Source organism: Hylobates moloch, unplaced genomic scaffold (genome assembly GCF_009828535.3).
Source record: "Hylobates moloch isolate HMO894 unplaced genomic scaffold, HMol_V3 SCAFFOLD_6, whole genome shotgun sequence".
In the NCBI taxonomy this organism is placed as follows: Eukaryota; Metazoa; Chordata; class Mammalia; order Primates; family Hylobatidae; genus Hylobates; species Hylobates moloch.
The window spans coordinates 63,476,442-63,503,800 of NW_026652281.1; positions in this window are offsets into that span (position 1 = coordinate 63,476,442).

Consider the following 27,359-nt stretch of genomic DNA (forward strand, 5'->3'; position numbering starts at 1 on the left):
AAACAACCTACATTCAATGATAGCAGGTACCCCATTTGATATTAAAGTTGTCTTTATTTCTTCTTTTCTAGGGAGAGAATTGTCAGACAATATCTTGAAACCATTAAGAATTACCTCTTTTAGAAAGTTTGGGAAGCAAAGGACGTCAGTAAACCCTTTGGATTTTAAGGGTTCACCATAAAAACCTTTAAAAGCACTAGATGATACAGGTGAGGGGGGATAAGGAGGTAAAATCTATAGGAAGTACATTTATGTTCTGGAGCCTTTTGTGGGGGATGGTTCTGGAACCAATTGATACCCATGTATATGATTGTTCACAGGAACTAAAAAGGTATGAGTAGTTAAGAGCTACAACTTTGGTTGGGATGGAGGAGATCCCTTGACCAAAGTGTGATAGCATGATGTTCAAAGGCCTGTCTACTTACACTGGACCACAAACTCAACAGCAACATAATTGGGCATCAAAACAATATCGGGGTGGACTAATCAGACTTTAATGCTTTCTCTGTAGGAATCAGAATGATCAGTTTTGAATTGTTTAAGAAATTAGGATACTTGAACAATTCATGGGGTTCTGAAAAAAGAGTTGATGAGTCTTAAGCAATGAATTAGGAAAATCAAAAGGAGGTGATGATCCTCTCTGCCTCAAATTTAACAACAAATTAACAAACATTAGAATTTCATTGAGAAACGATTATGTTCTAATTTCTCTATTTTCTTGAGATGACATGGATGTTGGGAATAAAGCTTTCAAAGGTTTGTGATGTGGATGATGTGCCACAGAAGAAGGAAAATTGTAACAAACAGAATGCCTTCCCTCAGCCAGTCCCCAGTGACTGATCTTGGCCCACCACAGAGAAAGCAACAAGGGCAGAAGACAAACTCTTTCATAAGGGACACTTGGAAGTTTTGACACAAGCAGTGCTGAATCAGGGCTCATGTTCTGATGTACAATTCAGATATAGAAAGTGGCCCCTTCCCCCCACTCTCTATTTCAGGCATCTGCTCAAATTTAGTAGCTCAGGGGTTATGGTACCTACCATAGAAGGAGAGATATTGCCACTGAAGGAACAGCAGTGACCAACACCAGCCACTGGCCTGCCGGGCAGAGAAGCTCTGCAAAGAAATCAGACCAGAGCAGCTATTTTCTGATTCCCCTCAGAAAACTTCTAGGGCCTACCAGAAACAACTGGGAGAGAGTTTGAAGTAGACATCGATTTCCTCAAATTATGCAAAAAACAAGCCAGCAATATTTGAGAATTTATATTAGTGTGACCTGGTTGGACCTACAGGCTCAGGAGGTATAAGGACATTTGGTTTCAAATCAATTATTGAATATGTATGTGCAGTTCAAGGTGTACTTGGTTCCTGCACTTTTCAAGGGTGAATAAATGTTTTGTTTTGCCTTGACTTTTAAAATATAATTATTAAAAATTGATTTAGGAGAAGTCATATCAGTGTGAATTGTTCCCTCTCTGATCCACTCATTGTCATAAACTATATAACTGAGTATTCCTGATGCTGCTCAATAAATGTTTATTAATCTGAGGTGAAATAAATAGGAAAGTCTGGGACAACATGGGAAAATTACCCAAGGAGGAATTTAGGAAACTTAGCAGAGTTTTACAACAACAAAAATTATAGGGACAGAAGTAAGTTTTCATTTTTGCTTTGATAGGATGAGATTGTTGTTTAATATACAGCCTTAAATTGTATTAAAGCTCTGTTGGTTTATGATATGTACGTGTAAGGTAATATTATCTAATCTTTATCTACTTTTACTATATGGTAGGTACTAGATTAAGTAATTTGGATTTATCATGCCATTTAATCCTCTCAAGGATACTATTATAAAACTATTTTCACAATCTTTTATTTTACATAGTAAGACATTAAAGAATAGAGTGGTTTAATAATTTTGGTGGTGATTAATAATTTAATAATGTTAGTAGCCAGGCAAGATGGCTGACTAGACACAGCCAGGTGGAAAAGCTACCACCAAGGGACCAGGATGACTGGCACACTCCTAACAGATCTTCAGAAGGAAGGCACTGAGAAGGGGACAAAGGGAAGATGCAGAAGCTGGGCTGAAGTGGGAGAAAGCTGGGAACACTGCATGGGGCTACTGCATACCAGGACTCATTCCTGGACCCTAAAAACTCTGGAGGAACAGATGAGTTGAACAGGCAAGGAGCAACCTGCTCTCGCCATGGGCCTTTGGAATACAGGCAGGAGGAAATTCCTCTACCACTGTGAACACTTGCATTGGCAAGGAGTAGTGCTAGGAGCAGCATACCAGCCAGTGCAGAGCCCAGTGGGAGTGTCTGTAGTGAAGCACAGCAAGGTATGTCCATCCCCCTAGGCTCCACTTGCTCCCATAGGAGACTTTAGCCCAAGAAGAACTGTCCGACCTGAATTATTCAACACAGTCTTGGCCATCGGATGGGGGTGGTCTGACCTGAACACTCCTTAGTTTACTGGCCTCTCCAGTATCCCAACTGAGCCATGCCTGCTTGCAGCGCAGCCTTGGGTGCCCTGGTGGCCCACATCACAGCTCCTGCCCTGGCGGACCATGCTTGACCAGCAGAGAGCTTCAACAGACCAATCCCTGCAGCCACACATCAGCCCACCTGGACCTTCCCCCACCCTAAGCAGCCACCCCCATCTGTGTAAATGCACACATAGGGCGCACACAGACCTGTGCCCACCAGCACCCCGCCCCTCTTATAACACAACCACCAGCATGACCACATGCACAGTTGCCAGTGGGAACCTCCACCCCACTGAGCCATGCTGCCTCTGCCACTGCTGTTAACACCTGCAGGGAGGCAGGCACCCTGGCACAGCCAATAAGCATGCACCATGACACACTGCTGCTGCAGCTACTGCCACTGCTGGCATGTGCCAATAAGGACAGGTCCCGCTGTCGCCGCACTACAAGATGCTTTGACTGAAAACACCTATTGGAATGTAGTGACCAGCCTATTTGGAGCACCCTGACCCCCTAGCACAGTGGATTACTAACCACAAGGAGCGAGATAACAAAGTTGGGGCCCAATATGAGTTACCCAGAGTTAGAGCATGCAGTCCAGGAGTTGGCAGCTGTGTGCTGGCTCCCAAATATCTTCTGGAAACAAAATCAGTCTGCTGAACCCACCTTTTACCACAATCAAGCCCTCAAGGTCATCAAATAGGATAAAAGAAAAAACAACCCATACCCAACCAAAAGTCAACACTTCAAAGATTAGAGGAACATCTATCCACAAAGATGAGAAAGTACCAACACAAGAACCCTGACAACTCAAAAAGCCACATTACCCTCTTATCTCCAAGTAACTGTACCATCTCACCAGCAAGGTTCTGAATCATTCTGAAATGGCTGAAATGACAGTAATAAAATTCAGACTATGGATAGGCATGAAGATCATTGAGATGCAGGAGTACATTAAAACCCAGTCCAAGGAAGCTAAGAATCACAATAAAACAATGCAGGAGCCGACAGACAAAATAGCCAGTATAGAAAAGAACTCAAAGAGCTAAAAAACACACTATGAGAATTTCATGATGCTATCACAAGTATTAATCACAGAATAAATCAAACAGAAAAAAGAATCTCAGAGCTTTAAGACTGGCTTTCTGAAATAAGACAGGTAATAAAAATAGAGAAAAAAGAATAATAAAGAATTAACAAAACCTCCAAGCAATATGGGATTATGTAAAGAGACCAAATCTATGACTCACTGGTGTCCCTGAAAGATATGGGGATAATGGAAGCAACTTGGAAATCATATTTCAGGATATCATCCACAAGACTTTCTGCAACTCAAGTAGAGAGGCCAACATTCAAATTCAGGAAATGCAGAGAATGCCAGTAAGATAGTTCACAAGATGATCATTCCCAAGACAGATAATCATCAAATTCTCCAAGGTCAAAATCAAAGAAAAAATGTTAAAGGCAGCTAGAAAGGAAGGTCAGGTCACCTACAAAGGGAAGCCCATCAAACTAACAGCAAACCTCTCAGCAGACACCCTACAAGCCAGTAGAAATTAGGGGTCAATATTCAACATTCTTTATTTTTATTCTTTTATTTTAGGGATGGAGTCTCGCTCTATCACCAGGCTGGAGTGCAGTGGTGTGATCTTGGCTCACTGCAACCTCTGCCTCCGAGCTTCAAGTGATTCTCCTGCCTCAGCCTCCCGAGTAGCTGGGACTACAGGCACACACCACCATGCCCAGCTAATTTTTGTATTTGTAGTAGAGATGGATTTCACCATGTTGGCCAGTATAGTCTCAATCTCTTGACCTCATGATCCACCCGCCTTGGCCTCCCAAAGTGTTGGGATTACAGGCATGAGCCACCGCGACCGGCCTCAACATTCTTACAGAAAAGAAAGTCCAACCCAAATTTTCATATCCAGCCAAACGAAGCTTCATAAAGCAAAGGAGAAATAAGATCTTTTTCAGACAAGCAAATGCTGAGAGAATTGTTACCACCAGACCCACCTTACAAGAGGTCCTGAAGGAAGCACTAAACATGGATAGGAAATACCATTACCAGCCACTACAAAAAACACACTTAAGTACACAGACCAGTGACACAATAAAGCAATCACACAAACAAGTCTGCATAATAGCTAGCTAACATCTTGATGACAGGATTAAAACCCACACATATCAATACTAATCTTGAATGTAAATGGTCTAAATGCCCCAGTTAAGAGGCACAGTGCGGCAAGCTTGATAAAGAAAAAGACCCAGTTGTATATTGTCTTCAAGAGAACCATGACACATGTTATGACACCCATGGGCTCAAAATAAAGGGACACTGAAAAATCTACCAAGCACATAGAAAACAGAAAAAAGCAGAGGTTGCAATTTTAATTTCAGGCAAACAGACTTTTCAAGAAGAATGATCAAAAAAGACAAAGAAGGGCATTACATATTGGTAAAGGGTTCAATTCAACAAGAACATCTAACTGTTCTAAATATATATGCACTCGACACAGGAGCACCCAGATGCATAAAGCAAGTTCTTACAGACCTTCAAAGAGACTTAGATCCCACACAATAGTAGTGGGAGACTTCAACACCCCACTGACAGTATTAGACACATCGCCGAGGCAGAAGATTAACAAAGATATTCAGACCTGACCTCAACACTGGATCAAATGAACTTGGTAGACATCTGCAGAACTCGACAACCAAAACCAACAGAATATAGGTTGCTCTCATAGTCATGTGGCACATACTCTAAAATTGACCACATAATCAAGCAGGAAACAATTCTCAGCAAATGCAAAAGAATTGAAATTATGATAACCACTCTATCAGACCATAGTGCAATACAATTAGAAATCAAGACTGAACAAAATCACTCAAAACCAAACAATTACATTGAAATTAAATAACTTACTCCTGTATGACTTTTGGGTAAATAATAAAATTAAGGCAGAAATCAAGAAATTCTTTGAAACTAATGAGAATGAAAATAGAACATATTAGAATCTCTGGGACACAGCTAAGGGAGTGTTAGGAGGAAAGTTTATAGCACTACACACCCAACACTCACATCAAGAAGTTAGAAAAATCTTAATTTAACAACCTAGTATCACAAAAGAAGCAGAGAGCAAAAAGCAAAACAACCCCAAAGTTAGCAGAAGACAAGAAATAACCAGAATCAGAGTTGAATGAAGGGAGATTGAGAAACAAAAAACTATTCAAAAGATCAACAAATCTGAAGTTGTTCTTTTTTTTTATTTTATTTTATTTTTTATTTTATTTTATTTTTTTTAATTAATAAAGTAGGTAGGCAGGAAGCTAGACTAGTAAGAAGAAAAGAGAGAAGATCCAAATAGACACAATTAGAAACAAGGGGGATATTACTACTGAACCCACAGAAGCATAAATTACTATCAGAGAATATTATGAACATCTTCATGCAAAAATCAAGAAAATCTGGAAGAAATAGATCAATTCCTGGATACATAAACCCTCCTAAGACTGAGCCAGAAGAAAGTGAATCTCCATACGGAGCAATAATCAGCTCCAAAATTGAATCAGTAATAACCGACCAACCAAAAAAATCCCAGGACCAGACAGATTCAGTCAAATTCTACCAGAAGAACAAAGAAGAGCTAGTACCATTCTTACTGAAACTATTCCAAAAAAAATTGAGAGGGAGGGACTCCTCCCTCCAAAACTTGGCAGAGACACAACAAAAAAGCAAACTTCAGACCAATATCCCTGATGAACATTGATGCAAAAATCCTCAACAAAATACTGGCTAACTGAATCTAGCAGCACATTCAAAAGCTTATCCACTATGATCAAGTAGGCTTTATCCCTTAGATGCAAGTTGGTCAACATATGCAAATCAATAAATGTGATTCATCACATAAACAGAACTAAAGACAAAAACCACATGATTATTTCAATAGATGCAGAAAGGGCTTTCTATAAAATTCAACAATCCTTCATGTTAAAAACTCTTAATAAACAAGATATCGAAGGAGGATAACTCAAAATAATAAGAGTCCTCTATGACAAACCCACAGCCAACATCATAATGAATGGGCAAAAGCTAGAAGCATTCCCCCTTGAAAACTAGCACAAGACAAAGATGGTCTCTCTCACAACTCCTATTCAATATAGTATTGGAAGTCCTGGTCAGGGCAATCAGGCAAGAGAAAGAAATAAAGCATATCCAAAAAGGAAGAGAAGAAGTCATCCTATCCCTATTTTCAGACAACATAATTCTATATCTAGAAAAACCCATAATCTCAGCCCAAAACCTCCTTAAGCCGATAAACAACTTTAACAAAGTCTCAGGATACAAAAATCAATGTTAAAACTCACTAACATTCCTATACACCAACAACAGTCAAGCTGAAAACAAAATCAGGAATGCAATCCCATTCACAATTGCCACACACACAAAAAAAAGATACCTAGAAATACAGCTAGTTAGGGAGGTAAAAGATCTCTACAAGGGAACTACAAAACACTGCTCAAAGAAATCAGAGATGACACAAACAAATGGAAAAACATTCCAAGCTCATGGGTAGGAAGAATCAATACTGTTTAAATGGCCATACTACTCAAAGTGATTTATAGATTCAATGCAATTACTATTATACTACCAATTACATTCTTCACAGTACTAGAAAAAAACTATTTTTAAATTAATATGGAACCAAAAGAGATCAAATAGCCCAGGCAATTCTAAGCAAAAAGAACAAAGCTGGATGGCATCATGCTACCTGACTTCAAACTGTACTACAGGGCTACAGTAATCAAAAATAGCATGATGCTGGCATTAACACAGACACAGACTAATGGAACAGAATAGAGAACCCAGAAATAAGGTTTCACACCTACAACTATCTTATCTTTGAAAAACCTAGCAGAAACAAGCAATGGGGGAAGGACTCCCTACTCAATACATGGTGCTGGGATAGCTGGCTAGCCATATGCAGAAGATTAAAACTGGACCCTTTCCTTATAACATATGCAAAATTCAACTCAAGATGAATTCAAGACTTAAATGTAAGACCGAAAATTATAAAAACCCTGGAAGACAACCCAGGAAATATTATTCTGGACATAGGAATAGGCAAAGATTTAATGATAAAGATGCCAAAAGCAACTGCGATAAAAGCAAAAATTGACATATGGTATCTAATTAAACTAAAGATCTTCTGCACAGCAAAATAAACTACCAATAGAGTACATAGACAACTTATAGAAAGGGAGAAATTTTTTGCAAACTATGCATCTGACAAAGCTCTAATATCCAGCATCTGTAAGGAGCGTAAATTTACAAGAAAATAATAAACAACCCGATTAAAAAGTGGGCAAAGGACATGAACAGATACTTCTCAAAAGAAGATATACTTGTGGCCAAGAAACATATGAAAAAAAGCACAACATCACTGATCATTAGAGAAATGCAAATCAAAACCACAATGAGATACCATTTCATACCTGTCAGAATGGCTATTACTAAAAAATCAAAAATAACAGATGCTGGTGAGGTTGCAGAGAAAATGGAACACTTATACACTGTTGGTGGGAGTGTAGATTAGTTCAACCATTGTGGGAAGCAATGTAGTGATTCCTCAAAGAGCTAAAAGCAGAATGACCATTCAACCTAGCAATCCCATTACTATGTATATGTCCAAAGGAATATAAATTGTTCTGTCATAAAGACACGTGCTCGTGTTATGTTCATCATAGTGCTATTCACAATAGCAAAGACATGGAATCAACCCAAATGCCCATCAGCGGTAGACTGGATAAAGAAAATGTGGTTCATATACACCATGGAATACTATGCAGCCCTAGAAAAGAATGAGATCATGTCCTTTGCAGGAACATGGATGGAGCTGGAAGCCATTATTCTTAGCAAACTAATGAAGGAACATAAAACTAAGTACTGGATGTTCTCATTTATAGGTCAAAGCTAAATGATGAGAACACAAGGACACATAGAGCGGAACAACAGACACTGGAGCCTACCAGAGGGTAGTGGTTTGGAGAAGAGAGAGGATCAGGAAAAGTAACTAATGGGGACTAGGATTAATACCTGAGTTACGAAATAATCTGTGTAACAAACCCCCACGACACGAGTTTACCTATGTAGCAAACCTCCACATGTTCCCCTAAAAAGTTAAAAAAAATAAGTTTTGTGAGATACCTGTAAATAACTCTGAAGGGTCTGAGAATTTTCCCCTCTTGCAAGCTAACAAGATTCTGTACCACATTTTCATGGATGCTGGCAGAAGGTACATTACTTCTGGGTCAGAGATCAATTACTTTATTATTTATTGCACAGCAAACATCATAAGTTTCATCTTTGAGTCTGTCCCTTTGCCTCCAAGTCCCACATGGGCAATATGGAAGAACCTAGTTGGGTGCTGTATAAATAGTGAGTCTATGTCACCATTGAGGAAATCGAAACCTATGGAACCTCATGCTTTGTGATAGATAATTAAGACAACCTGCTTAACTTTTGCTCTGGAAAGAGACTCTTTTTTATTTTACTGACTTTATTTCACTATATATTTTTTTACCCTACTTCAGAAGACACTCTATAATCCAAGACTGACCACTACACCAACATCATTAAAAAGGTGTTCTGTAACATAAGGGAGTTGGTGTTCTGCTTGCAGGAGGTGCAGAGAGAAACTCACTGAAAATTGTTTTCCAAAAAATATATACTTCTCATTTCTATATTATCCTGCTTTCTCATGAATTTCCTCATAAGTATGCCATTCTGTCGCTAGTCTGATTCATACCCAGTTCTTAATAGTTGAGATATGATTTAAACCCAGATACTGACTCTGATGTCTCCAAAATATATATATATATATATATAGGTACTAAGTAAGAATCTGAGGTAATTCGTACACTTGACACTAAGTAACTAATAAAGAAAGAACTCAGGCTTCTTGGTTAAAAAGATAAGATTAATTAGGAGAAGGGAATTGTGTGAGCTAGTGATCAGAGACTTAGGGCATTAATTTTGCTATATTTATTCTTCTGGGGATTCTTCAATATCTGCACAGAAATCAAAACTGTGTCTTAATGTTAAATGTAACTTTGTTTGACAACTATAAATTGTGATATGTTTCTTTTTAAAATATATACCGCTTCATTCAATGAATATATATTTTATATAAACTTGTGCAATTACAGGAATATATGTACAGAAGATATTTTTAAAAAAGAGATTGTTTTATATATACAGATAGATCTAATTTCTGAGACTCTGATAAGTTTATTTATTTTATATTTATCTTCTGTCAAATACAGCAAGTCTAAAATGAATAGAAAGAAGGAGAATCACAGCTGTTGTCAGAATTACTAAAGAGGAAAGTGCTAGCTGATTCACAGGCAGTATTTTCTTTCACATTTCTAATTTTGTGATACCTTGTTAAATATTTTAAGTAATTTGACCATTTTATTATTACTAGTTTTTTAGAAGGATCATGTCATGACGTTTCAGTTGTTTTCTTTTTTTCTGCATTATAATTCTTAAATCTCTATTTTCTCGGAGCTGTTCTATTTTTAATCTAACCATTTTAGAGTAGACTTCTGGTAGCTGTTCCAATAAGTAGTATGGTTTCCCGAGAATCTGAAGTGACAACAATTTATATATATATATATATATTCTGCACATAAGGAAATTTCAGTCAACAATGAATTGCATGTATGACGGTGGTCCCATAAGGTTTTAATACCTATTTTTACTGTATTTTTTCTATATTTAGATATGTTTGGATACATAAATACTTACCATGTGTTACAATTACCTACAGTATTCAGTACAGTAACATGCTATACAGGTTTAGAGCCTAAGAGCAATAGGATACCCTATATATCATAGATGTCTTGTAGTCTATAACTTCTAGTTAGTTTGTGTAAGTACACCCTATGCTTACACAATGATGAAATTGCCTAATGACATATTTCTCAGAATATATCCCTGTCATTAAGTGACACATTACTGAATATATATGTTTTAATATAAATAAATTTCTAAGCACTACTAAGTTTCTAAGCACGATTATGGAGAAGATTTTCATGTCTCAAAATGTTTTAATCCTACCATTCCCTATGAGGAATAGAGTACAGTGGTTTGCACATGAGCACATACATTCTTAAAGTAGCTAAAGGCAACAAAACTATGAAAGTTGAAGGAAAATATTGCAAAAGACTTTAAGAAAGTGATGCAGAGAATGATTATTTTTTGTACTTCAAGGAATGTTGGACTCTGGCAGCCTTCAGAGGTTTTGCATCTCTGGAGTCAACCATCAGGAGTTTTCTGAAGTTGACAGATTTCTGGATCTCTGGGTGTGAAGAGGACTTTGCTCCCCACAGGACAGTCATTCAAATAGAATCAAACAATTTTCATATATGGGCCTTGGCTTTGTATAAAGCTTTTTATAAAAAATAGCAAAGTACTCTGAACACGGCAGTTGTTCTTTAATTCTTTGGGGGTTAACAGAAAAACCGAAATGCTAGTTTTTTTCTATTTTGGGGGGTATCTTGACTTAATCTGAAGTTTGGATTTAGATTTGTTTTGTGTTTGATGTATGTTTTAAAATCAGTGAATACATATATTGTATTTGTTTTATATATTTTCTGAAAGTTCCTCCTCATTACATATACATATATACTCATATACATGCATATATACTCATATATATGCATATACATAGATAAAGAATATATGTGGGCTGTGTGTAATGTTTGTATATTAAGATACAGTTGAGAGTAAAATCTAAAATGAACTATGGGTTGTCACACAGAGGGGGATGAAGGATGTTCCCCTCAATATTTTAAAACACAAAAAGAAAGGGCAGGTCAGTTTTTGAAGTGATATAAATCCCGTAATATAAATCCATATATTTTATTTTATATCACAGTTCCACATGGCAAGGTTGGATTCTGAATACCATAGTTTAACTTTGGTAAAATTCTAACTTATGCCATCTGTCCTTCAACATATAACAGTGTATCTCTTCCTATCAATCCAGAGGGACAAATTCTCTAAGATCACAAGCAAGAGACACAAGGAAGTGACATGGCAATGATGCTCATAATAGGCATGCAGAAACATGAAGTGGAAAAGGAATATACCTCTTTAGCGTCACAGAAGAGAAATCTATTTCTCCTAACTCTGCTGTGCAAAATGGGCTAATTTAAAGCAACTGGAATTTTTCCACAGCCATCCTCAAGATGGCAACCTTAGAGGAGTCACCTCTAAGAAATATGTTTTGATATCTTTGGCTTGATGCTAAATAAAGTCCTTGCTTGCAAAGAATTCAGGTCATTTTCAGCAAATGCATCATGTTCTAGCTGACTTACCTTGAACTAAGGAAGAAGTGGTCTGCACCTCTTTAAAGGGAACATTACAAGAGGAATTTTAAGAAAAATGGCAGAGGCAGGAGATTAGATGGTGGAATAGATTTTGAAGCCCCTTTCCTAAAAAAGTAGCTATGTGACAAACATCAAGATTTTCCTGGACTTGGCATTCCATCATTCTGTACACATTTAGTGGGAGAATACAAAGCAGGTTTGCTAACCATCAATCCCAAAAGATGGCTCCCACTGTGGTAAAGACCATCACTATGCCAACCACCATCACTATGCCCATTACTGCCCAAGATGGATGGTGTCTTGACTGCACATGCTCCACTTTGCACCACAGCTGAAGGATCCTAAAAGGCAGCCCACCCCAGATTATGTATCTCAGGGGCCATGTGACACACTGGGCACAGCTTTGAAGAAGATCCTGCTTCTAGGGGAGGGAGGAACAAAGACCAGGCTGTTCCCCCAAGATGTTACATTTCCTAGGAGGGACAGAAACAAGGCATGCACTGTTTCAGGCAGTTCCTCCCTGTCTCAGAATATCATATTCTCAGTAGGTTCTACAGTATTCTTAAGAATTACGAGCAAGAAAAGGGGAGAACTGGGTTGGTCCAAGGCTGCCAAGAAAGCTGTCTTCCAGACAGGGCGGGACATTTCTACATCTATTTTGCTATACCTATATTAAACCTATTGTTAAATCACAAGCCATGGAAAACCAGACTATTCAGGGTTTAAGATACCACTATTTTAAAGCAAAGTAATATGGTATAGATCGTTTCCACAAAACTTTAAGAAAATATTTTAAAGGCTATACAGTTTTGCAAGTTTCTGAAAAGCAACCTTCTGGTAAGTTTAAATTTCCAAATCCTAAGTTTAAAATCTACTCAGTCATATATATATTCTCTGCAAAAGAACTTATTTTACCTAAAGAGGTGTTATCGACATTAATACAACAGTGAATCAAATTCTCAAGAACTATAAAAATTAGAAAAAATGGCTTACATTGTTAAAGGGTATAGAATCCTAAAATATACAAAGTAAGCCTGCACTACTAAAAAATATCCAATTTGCAATATTTAAAAAGCATATAATATGAAAGACACTTTCTGCAATCTCAAAAAAGATAAAGACTTTATCCACAAGAAGTGAGTTCTACTTTGGGGAGATCTTTTATATTTTGTAGAGGCAGGAGCTCAAATCTTTAACTCCTTTATATCATCAGGGAATAAATGATTTCTCAGATAAAGATGAATAGCTCCCATTATAACTTTTTTAATGGGTAAAAGTTTATTATCACATTTTAGAAGATTCTATTTATGTTTTATTATTTTATTTTCATTTTCCCCTGCAATTGTTTCTTGTCAACTATATCTCAGATATTATCCAGCGTGCTACTTACCCTTATAATTTGAATAGTTGAACTCAGGGTCTTTTCCAGGTGATTAGAACTGTTGAAGGACACTGAAATTTGAACTTGTAAGCTGTAATCCATTTGCTACCACTAAGTCTACAATTTATATGCAAACCATTCTACATAATTCCTAGTGGGAGATTTAATGACATCCTGGGCTCCTCACCAAGTCACCTTTGTGAGCACAATGGCTCTTTACTGTATGCTAGTAATTAAATGTGCTGCCTCTGTAGTTATTCAATATATGATGTTGAGTGCAATGCATGTTGCAAACATGCTACTAATGTTACAGGGGCTCAAAAATGATGAAAATAGAACCTTTAACTCTAGTGACCAACCCTGAGAAGGAGATTGCCACATGTATTTTCATACCTTCACACCACAACCACCCCACCAGTGACACCAACATATACACATCTAAGTAATTCAGACTTCCAAAGATGAAAAGAAATACCATCATTTTAAAAATGGGAATGCCTATCTCATGTTTATTGTTTATACCTATATTTAGAAATCAATTTGAATAGGAAATACATTAACAGTTAAAATTTGGAAAAAATGTAAGACATAATTAATTAGAAAGCCTTGCTCCTTTCTTTGCTTCCAGGTACCCTGTTCCTTTCCTTACAGACAGCTGACATTACTAATATCTTATGCATCTTCCTAGGGATATTCTGCGTGTATACAAATAAGTCACTTTTTCTTACTCCAGTGGAAATGCTCTTCCCACACTGTTAAGACACTTGTATCGGCCGGGCGCGGTGGCTCACGCTTGTAATCCCAGCACTTTGGGAGGCCGAGGCGGGCGGATCACGAGGTCAGGAGATCGAGACCACGGTGAAGCCCCGTCTCTACTAAAAATACAAAAAATTAGCCGGGCGTGGTGGCGGGCGCCTGTAGTCCCAGCTACTCGGAGAGGCTGAGGCAGGAGAATGGCGTGAACCCGGGAGGCAGAGCTTGCAGTGAGCTGAGATCGCGCCACTGCACTCCAGCCTGGGCGACAGAGCGAGACTCTGTCTCAAAAAAAAAAAAAAAAAAAAGACACTTGTATCAGTCAGGCACCATACAAGTTTTGCTAAGAACATCTTCATTCTTATTCCATCTAGTGGATGTACTATGCTTTAATTAAATAGACACTTACTGATAAGCATTTAGATGTTTTGGGTTCCTTTACCCCAACTTGTTACTATTAGAAATAATGCTGAAAAAAATAAGTTTGTAAACACCTTACTTCACACATACACTATCAGAATTACTACATTTGAGACATGTGTGTTAATAATTTTGACAGATATTGTCAAATTCCCCTCAGTGCAGGCTATACCCATTTAAATTTCTACCAGCAATATAAGAAAATTAGTTTTCCCCACAACTTAGCCAAAGCAGTACATTATCAAATTTTTAATATTTGCAAATAAAGTAGATGAAAACTGGATCATAAATGTAGTTTGAATGTGCATTTTTCTTGAGTGAAGTTGAGTTTCTGTAACGGTGCTTTACAGCTACTGATACTCCTTTGCCAGTGAATTGTGTATTCATATCTTCTGCTCAGTTTTATTGAGTGGTATGTCTATTTTTTATTTATTTGTAAATTTAGATTGGGGAATCCAAACCCACTTTAATATATATTAGGGAATATGTATATTCATATTCAAATTATGTGTATTCATAAGCCAGATAGATTTGTATTCAACTTTTTTTCCAGATGGCTACACAATTATACAAACGAGTGATTGAAAAATCCTTTTTCCACATTTAGTTCTTGGATGTATTAGTGTCTATTTCTGGACACCTGTTCTGATTTAGCAGATTAAATCATGATTTTAGTTATTGATAGTTTATAATTTATTTTAGTATTTGTAGAGTTAGTCCCTTTTCATTATACCTTTTTTAATTTTCCTATTTCCCTGGCTAATCTTGCTCTTTATTTACTTTATTTCTTAAAGTAAATTTTAGAATGAACTTGTTCAAAATAAAAATATAGTGATATTATATTTATTGAACTCATGTTACCTTTGGAACTTAACTTAGAGATGATATCCTGATAATGTTAAAAATATCATATTCCTTTGCAATTAAGTATCATATTCCTTTGCAATTGTTTGAATCTTCTAAGTCCCTTAATATGTTTTAGTGTTTTTTTCAGTTAATTATTTTATGGATTTCCATGTATCCTACCATACAATCTGCAAATAATTGTAGTAATTTTCCTTTTATAAATAATTGTTACGCATTTAATTTTTTTCTTGTCTGATTATATTGGATATTACTTCCAGAACAGTTCTAAATCAATAATGGTGATAATGGAAACACTGGTCTTGGTCTAATTATACATTTTGGAAGATACTAGTTGTAGGTTAAGATAGATTTTTATTTTTATTATCATGTTATAAAATAGTCTTTAATAACTGCTTTATTAAAGATTTTAAAGAAAAGCAACCTTAAACATAAAAATAAAATGCCAAGAGCACTTTAAAATGAAATACATGAAAAATTGTAATAAGTTTATATCTCCCATCTTTTCTCCTTCTGATCCAAAGTTCATGTAGTTTTATAAATTTTTTCCAAAACACAAAAATCAATACACATCACTAGAGAGTGTTATCTCCAGTGGCTTCAATTATTGCAGAAAACTACCCAAACACCTCAGCACTTGAAGTACAATACCCTTCAAAATATGTCCTCAATTAATCTTTACCCCTTATTTTCTAAATTTACATGCAAAAACTCCACAGTCTTGCTATGCCAGAGACTTCACCTTCCATTAGGTATTCTTACCACTGTTATGATTTTAAGCCTGTGCTTTTTTGTTTCTCCTGTCATAAAGCCTCTCTCAACCTTAAACCTATCAAACTTCTTCTTGGCTTGATTTCCTAAGCAACCTTCAAAAATATACATACTTCTCTAGGATTCTACATGATTTCCATTTTCATACACTTATCCATAGAAAATGACTCATTCTCTTAGATATACTTTTATACCAGTTTTCCATCCTGCTGTAGTTTTTATAAAACTTTAACAAGATATCATATTTAGCATATTTATCTTAGAATTGTGTTATATGTAAAAAATGATAATTGTTTTAGTCGTCTTCGTAATTCTAGTGCCTAGTACACTCCCTGCAACAAAGAAGGTATTCATTAAATAACAGTTTCGGCTTCGAAAATGGATTTCACAAAAGGTAATAATTGTAATGATTGAATATTGCCAAAAAGTCTAATTAAAAAAATTAAAGGTCAATTCAACCAATATTTATAATATATTATAATAAACATATATTTTATGGAATAATTATAATGAATTTAATGATATATTTTGATAATCTTGATATATACTATCATTAACTGTTATGTGTGTATGTAAAGACTTCCTAAAATTGTATTTATAGACCATATATAGTCAAAACTAAATGCTTTAATTATTTTATACATATGTACTGTTAAAAGACTTTTAAAATGCATTTTGAATTTAATTTCTAAAATAGATAACTACTATCTCTGTTTTATCAATTTGCCTAGAAAAGTTTCTTAATAGACTTTACAAAGGCAAACTTTGTAAAACTATCAAGAACAGGTACCTGAAGTCTGAATAAGTGCAGCTTCCCTAAATTATGAAATATTGTTGTGGTGACTTATTTGAGTCACCAATACACGTACTAAGATAGAATGTAGAAACATTGAAAAATGCACATACTAAGATAGAGTGTACAAATATTGAAAAGATACAGATGTGTCTTAGATACTCAAAGAAAGAAAAAATACAGATTTTATTTCATCTTGTGAACACAAATACTCGTAGAGTAGAATGACATAAAATCACTCAGGGCTAAATATTTTTAATGCTGAAAAGTTCTATGACTAAGTTGACTAACCCTTGTTTTTGTCTTACAGTTAACTGAGAAACATGTTGGCATGACTATTATTTTAACTTATGACCTAGTTCTTAGCACAGAGCATGTTACAGTAGATTTTCAAAAAAGTTTACTGATGACATTTTAGCCAATCATATATTTTCTTTTTATTTTAGCCACTTGTGGTTAATAGCTTTCAATTCCAAATGCAACTTTACCTGCTAAATAAGTTTCAGCATCAATACAGAGTGTAAAGTTGCTAGAGAAAATAACTCAGCATCTTCATAATCACAAAAAGACAAATAGAGGCTTAAATGCAGTGACCAGACAAAGTGAAAATGGAATAGTTTAGTCCCTTCCTGCCTTTCATGCATACCAGATATATTTTCCAAATCTAGTAGGAACTGACCTAGACTAATAGGTAGCTGGTTTTTGGATGAAGTTTAATTTTCTTTCCTTTCGAATTTTCTGAATGAGTATGAATACATTACTTTATGTTTTTGTCTATATCTAGGAACTAAAAAAAAAACCCTCTTTTTTATTGCTATGATAAAGTGAAGATTATTGTATTGCAGTGTAGGACTTTCAAATGCTTATATATGAAAACGGCATGAAGGAATCCATACCCAAACCGATTAGCTTCTCCTATGCAGCATAAATAGGTATCTGAGTTTGTTCAAAAGGCCAAATGTAGAATAAGAGATAAAAGTAAAGTGACAAAGTGGAAGACGAGCTGCAAGCAAGAACCTTCAAAAATATATTTAAATGAATGCCTCCACAACTGAAAAAATAAAAATAAAAAACAGTATCAAGTATCCTAGGAAAATTGAGAAACCAGCCTCCCTCTCCAAATCCCGTTTTGTGGGGAAAAAAGCAAGTATCTAGTAAACTTAGACAGGGCCAACCGTCCTACACATTAGTTATTTAATGTAATTTGAGAAGCTCAATGTCAAGAATGGCGAAAGGTCTGACATTTTAGGCTACTTGCAAGCTAAAAACTCTCAATTTAATAAATACTGTCTGTGATCATTAATTTTATGTCAACTTGACTGAGCTAAGAGATGCCCAAATTACTGGTAAAACATGATTTTGGGGTGTGTCTGTGAGGGTGTTTTGGAAGAGATTAGTATTTGAATCAGTAAACTCAGTAAAGGCTATCACCTTCATCAATGTGGCGGGCATCATTCATTCTATTTGTTCTAGTAGGTAATTAGGCAGACATGAGCAGAGTAGGAGAGGCCCCGACCCCCACCAACTAGGAATGTCAGGTGACCATCAGGTGATGGTCAGGTGGTTAACTGTCTCTCTAAAATAAAAATTGGTCGCAGGTAGGGCCAGGAAAAGGTAGTCATTCTATAGACAGTAAAACACTGAAACTGGTGTGATCAGTAGCTTCCTGATAAGATCTCAGGAGTTGAGTGAGTGGACCTGAGCATGTACACTAAGAGGCAAAATAGTGGAGTTTACTGGTACATGACCTCTTAGGGACATTCAGCTGGAAAGTGGGGAAGGCCTCAACTGACTATGCATACAACTCCAGTAAACACACTGGGCATGCTCTCCTCCCAAGGGCTGGCAGGCCACTGTGCATTTGGACAGCTCACCCCAAGGATAAAATCAGAGGAGAAGAGATGCAAGACCCCAAAAGTATGCCAGCATATAAAAAGTCTGAAGGTCAAACTGTGCACTTGTCTTTCTAGTCACTCGCTTGGCCTCTTCCGAGTGTACTTTCCTTCCTTTTGTTCCTACCCTAAAGCTTTTTAATAAACTATCACTCCTGCTCTAAAACCTGCCTCAGTCTGAACTTCTGCCTTCTGCCCCTCAGTCAGATTGTTTCTTCTGAGGAGGCAAGAACTGAGGTTGCTGCCGACTCATATGGATTCACCACCACTAACATATTTTGGTGCTGTGTGACTCAGATAACTTCCACCGCTAACATACTTTGCTGCGTGACTTGGATACATTCCCTAGTGGAAAGAGATCTCTATGCCTCACCTTTGGATACATTTAGTCTTTCTTCTTCAGCTAGACATCCATGTTCTCGTCTCTTGGACATTGGTGCTCCTGGTTCTTGGGCCTTTGGGCTCAGACTGGGTCTTACAACATTGGCTCCCCTAGTCTTCAGGCATTTGGGCTTATATTAGAACTACACCACTGGCTTTCCTAGGCCTTCAGTTTGCAAACTTCTCAGCCTCCATAATCGTGTGAGCCAGTCTTTCATAATGCATCTCTTTCTATATATCTATAGATATCCTATTGGCTCTGTTTCTCTGGAGAACCCTAACTATACGCTGGCAAAAGACAGGTTCCTGAGTCATGGGCAAACGTGCATTTCTCTCAACACAGTAAGCAGTGTATCAGCATATTTGACATCTATTATTTGAGTCCAAATCTTAAGGTGATAGAGAAAGAGACAGATGACACCTGCATATGCAGTGGATGGTGTTACAGGAGAGGACCTCTGCACTTAAGGAACCTGAATCTTATCCTGGATAGTAAGCCCTACTTGCCCTTTGTTCCAGAGAGAGGTACCATTTATCTTTGTCTTCCAAGACATTTTGCTGCAAAAATAGCCCTGAAAAGAAATTCTGGAACAAAGACATTCAGCCCTTCTTGTAAGACATCCAGAAGCACATGAGCCCCATGGAGAATCGTCTACCAATCTTTGGTATTAATAATTGACATATATATATTCATAGTATATTTAATGAATATATATGGGACCGTTTGACATTGAACTCTTACATATTACAACCTTTTTAAAATGTTGGCCGGGTGTAGTGGTTCACACCTGTAATCCCAGCATTTTGGGAGGCCAAGGCAGGTGGATCACCTGAAGTCAGGAGTTTGAGATCAGCATGGCCAACACAGTGAAACCCCGTCTCTACTAAAAATACAAAAATTAGCTAGGCGTGCTGGTGCTTGCCTGTAACGCCAGCCTGCCAGCCACTTAGGAGGCTGAGGCAGGAGAATTGCTTGAACCCAGGAGGCGGAGGTTGCAGTGAGCTGAGACTGCACCACTGAGCTCCAGCCTGGGCGACAGAGTGAGACTCTGTCTCCAAAAAAAAAAAAAAAAAAAAAGTTATCATACCGTATTCAACTTTTGTTAAAATACTATATTTCTTTTAAAATTTATCTTGTTATATAGAAGGAACCGGTTTTTCCCAATTCCATGTCTATATCATTTATTCACCTTTTTTCCTCCTCTTGTTATTAAAGAACATGAACTTCCTCCTGCTAAATAATATCACAGATTTATTTATTTAGATCCATTTTATTTTGCTTCTTGTTTTAAAAGTGTTAACTTTAAGGTCATCTGAACCCATATTATTTCAATTTACAAAGGAGAAAACTAAAATGAGAAATTCCTTCCCTAAGTCACTAATTTCTCATATTCTGAGCCATCATTGTAAATAAATATTCTAAAAGTTTAAAAAATGTTAGAATATATGCTCTTTAAAGCCTAAGGAAGACAGGTAAAATAAGAACAATGAAATTCTGTAAAAATTACCACATATGTATTTAACTCATATTATATTTATATAGTTAAACACAAAACACATACACAGAGTAATATATGTACAAATTTATATATCTGGTAGAGTGGTTATGTATTTGGGTTCTGGAGTCAGATTACCCATGTTTATACACGGGCTCTGCCACTCAGAGCAGAGGAAGCTCAGTTTCCTCCCATATAGTGATAGAGATAGTAGCAGTGATATATACCCGTCATGGGATTGCTGTGAAAGTACATTAAATTAAATTAAAATTAAATTACTGTTTTTTATTCCATTACTTAGACCTAGTAAGTGCACAATAAATTCTAGGTATTATTATAATGCAGAGTGATGCAGAAAAGAACTAGTTTTCCCATCACCAATGGGCAGGTAGCGCAGCCTATCTTAATATCAGTATCTGTGTAAAATTGGTATTGCAGTAACTTGATTTTTGTGCTTAATCTAACAGCAATATTCTGTTGTTCTGTGGCTATAATTACATTTTATGTTTGCTCTAAGATGTCAGCAATATAGTGGCGTTCAATCATGAACAACCAACATAAAAATTATTATTGTAATTTTATTATTATTGTGATTACTATTATTCAGACAACTGTAATTATTATTTTGATTGTTAGTGCTTATTTAGCTTTTTCTCACAACTAGGCAGTGGTGTTTCATAATCATCTTATTTCTTCCTCAGGAAAATTATTAAGTACTATTATTATTTCTGCTTTACAAATGAGAAAACTGAAGCTTGGATAGCTTAATGAATTGACTAAGGTCACATAACTGGAAAGTGCAAAGAATGAAGCCCGAAGAGTGAAGGAACAGGAATGCAATCAAAGAAAAATTAAGATAATTTGGATGATGGGCATGAATTTAAAATCATGTTATTTATAGACCCTTGATCATAAATTTATGAACAAAATTATAAGTTTTCAAAGACAAGGACCATTTATTTTGTTCCCCAGTTTTCCTTAGAACTTGTGTAAAAAGAATGTTATTGTAATCTTCTCAATAACGACATATTGGCTGAATCAATGAGCTAATCAGCCTATTCTCCTCAGCATATCTCAATAATATATTTGTTTCTTTAGGTGAGATATAAGCAGTCTCAAGTCATAAAGGGACAGTAATTTTTTCTTTGTATCACTGAGTAAATATATAATAGCTACTCAGAATCTGGTATGTTGGAGGAAAAGGACACCTCAAGATCCCAGTGTATTGGTTTTGGAACCCAGAACAGTATGTGGATTTCTAGTTGAAGGTGTTTTTTTTTTAAAGGAAATTTTGGCATAGTGATTATTGACTTCCAATGTGAACATCAAGTGGTTGGCAAAAGACAGGCAAAGTGAGATCAGCACTTAGTTCAGGAGATCGGTAGGCATTTGTCTTTACTAAAGACATACCATGTTTTGATAACATGTGACCAGTAGAATGTCAACATCTCCCAGAGTTAAAAATCTAGCAATTATAGGTGATGGATAGAGGGATTTTTTTTTTATTATTATACTTTAAGTTTCAGGGTACATGTACACAACGTGCCGGTTAGTTACCTATGTATACACGTGCCATGTTGGTGTGCTGCACCCATTAACTCATCATTTAACATTAGGTATATCTCCTAATGCTATCCCTCCTCCCTCTCCCCACCCCACAACAGGCCTCGGTGTGTGATGTTCCCCTTCCTGTGTCCATGTGTTCTGATTGTTCAATTCCCACCTATGAGTGAGAACATGCAGTGTTTGGTTTTTTGTCCTTGCGATAGTTTGCTGAGAATGTTGGATTTTTTTTTTTTTTTTTAATTTGAAGTGATGAATTCTAAACAGTCTCGAAACCTCAATTACATGTACCATTTTTGTTGTTGTTGTTCCTCAAGCTTATAAGAAAAAACGCAAGTACCACTAAAATTAAAATTAAAGGTTCATGAATCAGGAGTAGGTCATGTTGACATAATATAATTTTCCTTCCAGCTCTTAACATGAAGCTTTGAAATGATGCCTACACTTTCCAAATCACAGAAACAATGTAGAATATTATCAATATGGGACTGACATGCAGATAGTTAAATAACACAGACCTTTCACCTGTTTAACCAAGAGCATATAATGCCAAAACATGAACTCTTGTGTTGTTTTGTTTACACCGTTGTTACAATCTCTTCCAATGCTTCACAAGGCAAGAGTAAAATTAGAGACAAAAATTTCATTTTGATATTATCAGAAAATACAGGATGCTCATATTTTAATAAAAATATTAACCACTACTTGCTCAGAACATAATTTGTGTCTGATAATATGCTAATAATTTTTCCTACATCATTTCTGTATTATTTTACTTGAGTGATAAACTGACCTTCTGAAAGAGTAAATAACAAGCCAAGGCTGTTGGCAAGTGGCTGTGCCTTTAAGTTCTGTCTGACTCCAAAGTCTGTGCTCAGACAGTATCATGTGGCCTTCTATAAATTCATATTCGTGTCAATAAACACTACTGCAAAAGGGTTATGTACCTGGGGAAGACTTTTCTAAATAGTATTTGTTAATCTGATACAGCACGAAAATAATTTTTTACAGCCAGCCTTTACAAACTCTTTTATACATTTGATTCAGTAGAAATGTTAAAAGTCATTCCAAAAACATGAAAAGTTGTAAAAGTAAATAAATATAAAAGGTGCTAGAAGTATCTTTCTTCTAAAGTTACTTTAGATATATTTAAGAAAAGACTAATCTCGTTATTTATTAATTGTTTGTTAATAGATCTTAAAAAATAAGCAAACTGGAAGTTAAATGTTACATATAATTCATGAACAGAAGTTCCTGATGCTGTATTTGTGTATGGATGCAAGGGAACAATTCTAAATATCAAAATTATATATATATATATATACATATAAAATCTACTTATTGTTAATCTGTGTTATGTGTATGTCTTTTTGTCATTTCAACATTTGTGAGTTTTATTATTGTATATTTTGTATTTATTGTATAAAATTATATATATTTTTTGATCCAAGGCGCTATGTATTTTAAATGTAAAGTCTTATGGTTCTAAAACTGTATTTAAATAAAAAATACAGAAGTCAGAATATTGCAAATAAAACATGCAACTTTACATCCTCTGATTTTCTTTTTCTTTCCTTTTTTTTTTGAGAGGGAGTCTCCTCTGTTGCCCAGGCTGGAGTGTAGTGGCGTGATCTTGGCTCACTGCAATCTCTGCCTCTGGGTTCCAGTGATTCTCCTGCCTCAGCCTCCCGAGTAGCTGGGATTACAGGTGCCCACCACCATGCCTGGCTAATTTTTTGTATTTTTTTTAAATTAGAGATGGGGTTTCACCATGTTGGCCAGGTTGGTCTCGAACTCCTGACCTCAGGATCTGCCTGCCTTGGCCTCCCAAAGTGCTAGGATTACAGGCATAAGCCACCACACCCAGCCTTTCTTCTCCATTTTCAATAAATGGGAGGTAAGCAGCCAAAGGTAAAACAATTAATGACTTTGGGAATGGCTTAATTTCTGGCCATTGTAAATTTCAGTTAACTGTGTTCCTTCCTACTGTGAAAATGTATTCATATGAAACAGTTTTTGTTTTACTCCACAATGAAAGAAAAATATAAGAATAGTCTACTTTGGGAGGCTGAGGTGGACAGTTCGCTTGAGCCCAGGAATCTGAGACCAGCCTGGGTAGCATGGCAAAACCCTGTCTCTATAAAAAATACAAAAATTAGCTGGGCATGGTGGCATTTGCTTGTAATCCCAGCTACTCTGGAGGCTGAGGAGCACTTGAACTAGGGAGGTGGAGGTTGCAGTGAGCCAAGATCATGCCACTGCATTCCAGCCTGGGAGAAACAGCAAGAACCTGCCTCAAAAAAAATAATAGTCTTAACTGCTGTGCCTAAAAATTTAATTCACCAATATTTTGCTAATTTAAAATAGGTATGTGAATAGGATAGAACACATAAATACCTTTTCATAAAAATATTGTCATATTTTAATTTTTATATCAAAAATATAAAATGCATAATGTTGCGATGTATTTTGACACTTTTTTCTCATTAAAAGTCAACTGATTTAGTTTTTATATTTCTGAAGTTATAAAGTTTACTAAAAATTTATTTTTAATATCAACTAATTTATCAGAGATGTATCAATTACTGTATAATTCTCTCCCAATGGTATTCTCTGTATCTATTAGTATTTGAAAATGATCCAGGTGGCAATAATCCTGGGGAAACCTTCTCTTTTAGGCAGAATTCTCCCTTTCCCTTGAGTGTGGGTGGGCCCAGTGACAATGATGGGATATCATGCCCATGATTAGTTTATATGGCAAAGATGAAGAGATTTTGAAGATGTAATTAAGGTGCTTAGACAGATGGCTTTAAGTTAATCAAAACACGGATTATCCTTACCTGATCAGGTGAGCCCACTAAAAGAGAGTCTAGAGATCAGGGACAGAAAAATAGATTCAAAATGGCAGAGTTGCTTTTCTATTGGTCTTGAAGAAGTAAACTGCCAAGTTTACTTCTAGAGTGTAACTTGTAGTGTAACTTGTACTTAACTTGTAGAGTGGGCCACTAGACAGGGAACCATGGGAAACCTCTAGGAGTTAAGGACCTCAGTCCTACAGCTCCAAGGAACTGAATTCTGCCAACAGCCAGTGAGCTTGGAAGAGAATCTCAAGCATTAGCTGAGATTGCAAACCTGGCTGACAACTTGATTTCAGCCTAGTGAAAACCTGAGCAGAGGACCTAGTTAGCCTAGGCATAGATTCCTAATTCACGGAAACTGTGGGATAATAAATCTATACTGACTTTAACCAATAAGTTTGTGATCATTTGTTACACAGCATTAAAAAATCAATAGAGCTAACTACTATTTTTTTTTTCTGGTCTTAAACCATTAAGAATTATTGCTATGTTGATTGCTTTATATTAGGGAGAAAGTAAGTACAGATAAGCATTCATACTTCCTGTATTGCTATTAAATAGCCACCTTTTCTACCCATCAATACTACTTATTCTTTCTCAGTTCAAACAGCAAAATTGAATAATCAAAACTTTTTTAACTTCCAATCAAGGCCTGAAGCAGCACAGAAAATAAATAAATAGACAAATAACCAAAAATTCGGTGGTTGTAAATCAATAATACATCTGAGTTCTCTATCCTGTAGCTTCAAGTCACAGTCCAATTTTCTTCTAAGAAATTGAACCTGAGTTTTATTTCATTTCCAAATTTTTTAAACTATGAAATATAGTATCTAGAAATGCATTAATTTCCAACAATCCCATTTCAACTGGACCAACCAATTTAAATGTCCCATGGGATTGATTATATAGAGATGATAAGCAAAATATATGATGAAAATATGACTTATTTGCTGTCCTGAGAAAATTTGCTTGTTCTTTCAGTTTTTCCAGTTATAGCATCTGTGACTTACTCAACAACATAATGAGAACTATTTCATTTACGATGATTTTGATGTTCCAAGGCAACTTCCAAAGTATTTTTAAATTATGCAACAGGATGTATTTCTGAAAAGATTTCTTTTGTAATGTTGAATTTTATAAATCAAGTATTATTTCTTCATTGCTTTTCTAGAAGTGCATTTCCAAAGGGAAAAATGGCTATAAAATAATCATACACTCTGAAAAGTTTAGATAGTATTCCTTTAAAACTATGTCTTAATTTTAATATAAATCAAAAATTTGAATGCAACTTTAAAATGACATTAGGTAAGTAGAATGTAATATGTAAATCATCATTTCAAAGTCATATTAAATTATCTAATATTAAAATTGAATCTCTGACAGAATCAACAAAATTAATTTAGCCAAGTGTAATTATAGCTCTCTATATTAAATTATTTAACCTGAGAAAAAGTCCCTAGCCTAGGTCAGGGCCTCTGTTACAAATTCTCAAGCATCTTCCTCTATTTTAACAACTGGTTAATTGTATTTTAATGACTTTAATGCTTACCTCCTGATATAGTTTGCCTCTGTGTCCCCACCCAAATCTCATCTCCAATTGTAATACCTACATGTTGAGGGGAGGAACCTGGTGGGAAGTGATTGGATCATGGGAGCTCTTTCCCACATGTACTTCTCGTGATAGTGAGTGAGTTCTCCTGAGAGCTGATAGGTTTAAAGTGTGGCACTTCCTTGCTCTTGCTGTCTCTCCTGCTGCCTTGTGAAAATGGTGCTTGCTTCTCCTTCACCGTCCTCCATGACTGTGAGTTTCCTGAGACTTCCCCAGCTATGCAGAACTGTGATTCAATTAAACCTCTTTTCTTTATAAATTACCCAGTCTCAGATAATATCTTTATAGCAGTATGAGAACAGACTAACACAGCTCCTCAATTCCCCACCACGAGCCCATGAGCTCACTAGGGAAAAATTGTATCTGTCTTATTCACAGCATGATTTTCACTGGTATGACTAACACAGTGTGTACTCCCACAGAAATACTTACTGGGATGACTATCTGACCAAAGGAAGGATAAAGGGAATGAGGGAAGAGAAGAAAAGACAAAGGGAGCCAGGGAGGCAAAGGCTGCAGAATAGGGAAGAAAGTCTGGTAGGCAAGGGAGGCACAAAGGCAAGGAAGCAAGAGGGAGGAAAGATGATAGGAAAGAAGGAAGGGAAGAAAGGGAAGGCAGGGAGGGAGGAAGGAAGGAAGGGAGGAAGGAAGGCAGGCAGGCAGGCAGGCAGGCAGGCAGGCTATTATGAATTTA